Genomic DNA, 3,612 nt, shown 5'->3' with positions numbered 1-3,612 from the left:
AGAGAGAGAGAGAGAGAGAGAGAGAGAGAGAGAGAGAGAGAGAAATCTGACTTCTATGTGTCTGTATACAGGAAACTACATGGAGAACAATGGTTAGCTCAGGGGAAGGAAGACTTTTCATCTTTGCTTTATAGATTTCAGGATGGCTACAAGGTCTTTTCAGTGAGGGTCTATTTTTTTTTTATCACTTTCCGTAAAAACAAATTGATTTTGCAAATAACTTCCCTGCTTGAAAACCTCCATGTGTCCCTGGGAGTTAAAAAAAAAAAAAATTGCCAAAACTCCATAAGTTGAACATCAAAACTCCCTACATCCTGGTAACAGTCTGCAGTGACCCCCCTCACCCTTTGTTCAAATCCCCCCCCCGCCCTGGCCCTCCACGCCCCCCTCCCCCAGCACAAAAACACCCATCCTAGGCCTTCGCTGGGGTCATGTTCCTGGCCGTATCACTCCTCTCTCTGAGCCATCAATACTATGCTCAATTTTTTCTTTTATTCTCCCCCAGCCCCTTGTGTAGCTATTCAATCATACATCCCTAGCCCTGGTTTTATTTTTAATTTATAGACAGGCTTACTCTAAGTTGCTCAGGCTGGCCCTGATCTCATTCTGTAGCCCAGACTGGTCTGGAACTGTGAGTCCTGTTGCCTCAACCACTCAGGTGGCTGGCATCACAGGCTGGCACCACCAGGCCTGACCTGTACTCATTCTTTAAGCTCAGATGTGAGCTTCCTTCATCTGTCCTGATTAGGACCGAGTCTCCCTCTCATTGCTCTTGCGATTTTATGCTCTGGCTGTTTTATGGGCCTTCAGAGATGGCTCAGCAGTTAAGAGGACCTGAGTTTAATGCAGATCCTACAAGGTGGTGACTCAGCCCCCACATGGCAGCTCATAGCTGTCTGTAACTCTAGTCCCAGGGGATCCAATGTCCTCTTCTGACCTCCATGGGCACTGTATGATATGCTCCACAGATATCCATTCAGGCAAAACAGCTATATACATTAAAAAAACAAAAAAACAAAAAACAAAACAAAACAAAAAAAAAAACAACTAGCCACTTTAGGTCTCTATGGAACCACATTTTTTTGTTGTTGTTGTTTTGTCTTATAGTACCCAACTTATTGATATTACAGGCCAGAACAGCGATCTGCCAATTGAGTTATGTCCCCAGCCTCTACCACAGTCCTTGTTTTAAAAATGCTTGTTTTATTTTTATTTATATGGATACATGTTTCTATTCGCATGGAATTCAAACGAGGGCAGGGGATCCCCTGAAGCTAGAGCTCTAGGTATTAGGGAGCCACTGGATATGGGTGCCGGGAACCAAGCTCACATCCTGTGACACCCAGGTACTCACTCCTAATCACACCGAGTCATCTCTCCAGCCCCTCACCCACAGTTCTTGAGGTGAGACATCAACTCTGGCACATCTCCACTCTACCTGGCCCACAATAGGCAGACCTCACAGTAACATGGTGGACCAAATGGGCCTCATGGTAAAAATGAATCCTCTCATAGATCTCATGGGTACTTCTCTGGCCTCCTGCAACACTCACTCGCAAGCTACTCTATTACAAGAACATCTGAGGTCTGGATTCTTCGAAGTATTTTTAAATGTGTTTGTACATCAACCTAAACAATGTCTCTCAAGTGTCTTCAATCCATTTTGCTTCTTGGTCACTTTGAACAGCATATGCGAATGCACTAGCAGGCCTTGGAACTCTGAGACCCAAGTGAAGCATTCTTGGCTCAGGGACACCTCGAATATCCAGCTTTGCCTTTCAGTCTTGTCCCCTAGAACTAGCTAGCTTGCGTCACCTCACCCCCTCGCCACCACAGTGCCCCAGAGCTGAGCTTGAGGACAGAGCCCACCGCAGCTGCAGGCCTGGTCCACCCCCACCCACCATTGACTGAGACCTCCCTCCCCTCCACAAAGGGAGCTCCCTCGGCTCCGATGGTTCCTAGGAGACTATGTGCTTCTTTGGCTTCCAGGAGTCATAACTTCACAGGAAAAATATTCTTCAAGAAAAATATGAAGCTCCAAGATGCACAGGGAGCCTTTGGGAGTCCAGTCCGCACTTTCAAATCATCGTCAATTGCTTTCTCTTGGCTGAATATAGACTTTGTTCTGGCATATTAAATCCCAAGCACCGGGTTTCTGAATGGCTTGGCCTTGCAGCTGGTCCTCCCCTCTTCAACAAAAAGCAATAACAAGCTAAGTTAACTTTAGCTTATCCGCTGGCTGACCCCACAGACTAGTCGTCCTGAGGAGAAAACCAGGGCAGCCTTGGAGTGTGGCTCAGCCAGGCCAGGATGACGCACAGCTGATCCAGGGCTGTGCACCCCAGGGCAGGCCAGCCCACAGCACATAAACACCTCATTCCACAAGGTTCCTCTCCACCGCCTCCAAGGAGGTCTTAGAACTTGGAGGGTTTTGGGACCCTGGCTTGAGAGCTTTGCCTAGCCTGAGGAATTGCTTAGTGGGGTGGACTGGGAAGCCTTTTCTACCTCTTCCCCTCACATCTACAGGCTGAGAGAACTGGGCAAGGCAGAGGCCTCGAGGCTGCCTCTCCAGGGCCAATGAGAAAGGCAGCTCTAACATGTCCATAGGCACATGTTTACAGTGATGCAGAAGCATACACCAATACACAGCTTACCAGCAGAGACACTGACACACTCACAAGCATGCACTACACCCGAGCACACACATATACAGACACACTCACACCTATACACAAGGGTATTTCATAAGCACGCATTCACACCAGACCATTCACAAATACACTTCTATGCGCACAGGAGCACGCATGGGCACATTCATACCGACACACTCACACTGACACGCCCACGAGCACATTCACTGGCACACACAATCCTGCTACCCTGACCCTCTCTGCCCTGGGATAAGTCTAATTCTTAGCCTTTCTCAGAGAGATAATCTTAACCTTAAAAAGAACCTGTTGACGAAGATAATTAATGCTTTCTTGCAATCATGTGAATGTGGGGAAAGATCTAAGCCTCTGACTATGGAGAACTGAGATATTTTAGATGTCAGTGAAGACGTCTGAAGCCGGACCTAGAGGCACAGACGTGTAACCCCAGCCACTCAGGAGGCTGAGAATTTTGATTGACAGGAGGAGAATGGGGCTGACCCAGCATGCATGAGGACCAGTATCCTAGCAAACCGCCACAGTACTAAGTAACGCAGAACACTGTCGTGCCATAACCTTATCTAATGCCTAGCATCTAATTAAAAATAGATAAACAAAAACTTCCAATGTTTTAAATGCTAAAAATAAACTTATACATGTAAGAAATATCTATGCCAGGCCTGGTAGTACGTGCCTTTGTGTTTGAGGCCAGCCTGGTCTACAGAGTGAGTTTCAGGATAGCCAGAGCTACACAGAGAAACCCTGTCTCGAAAAACCAAAATATTAACTGTGGTTGTCTATATAAATAACTATGGCAATTCTCATTCTGTCTCTCCCTCCTCCCTCCTTGAGGCAGATCTATCTCCATCTCTCCCTCCGTCTGTCCCTCCTCCCTCCCTGAGATCTATCTCTCCCTCCATCTGTCCTCCCTCCCTCCTTGAGATCTATCTCTCCCTCCATCTGT

At 47.2% G+C, this 3,612-nt stretch overlaps 1 protein-coding gene across 2 annotated transcripts in view; it reads right to left on the bottom strand.

Annotated features, from left to right (window-relative positions):
* The window catches only part of Slc12a8 (solute carrier family 12 member 8), a 153,598-nt gene that overhangs the window by 79,396 nt on the left and 70,590 nt on the right, over positions 1-3,612 (bottom strand). The window lies entirely within an intron of this gene.

Source organism: Mus pahari, chromosome 12, assembly GCF_900095145.1.
Source record: "Mus pahari chromosome 12, PAHARI_EIJ_v1.1, whole genome shotgun sequence".
NCBI lineage: Eukaryota > Metazoa > Chordata > Mammalia > Rodentia > Muridae > Mus > Mus pahari.
Note: the sequence above shows the minus strand (reverse complement) of the source record. Positions and strands in the feature narration are given on the sequence as shown.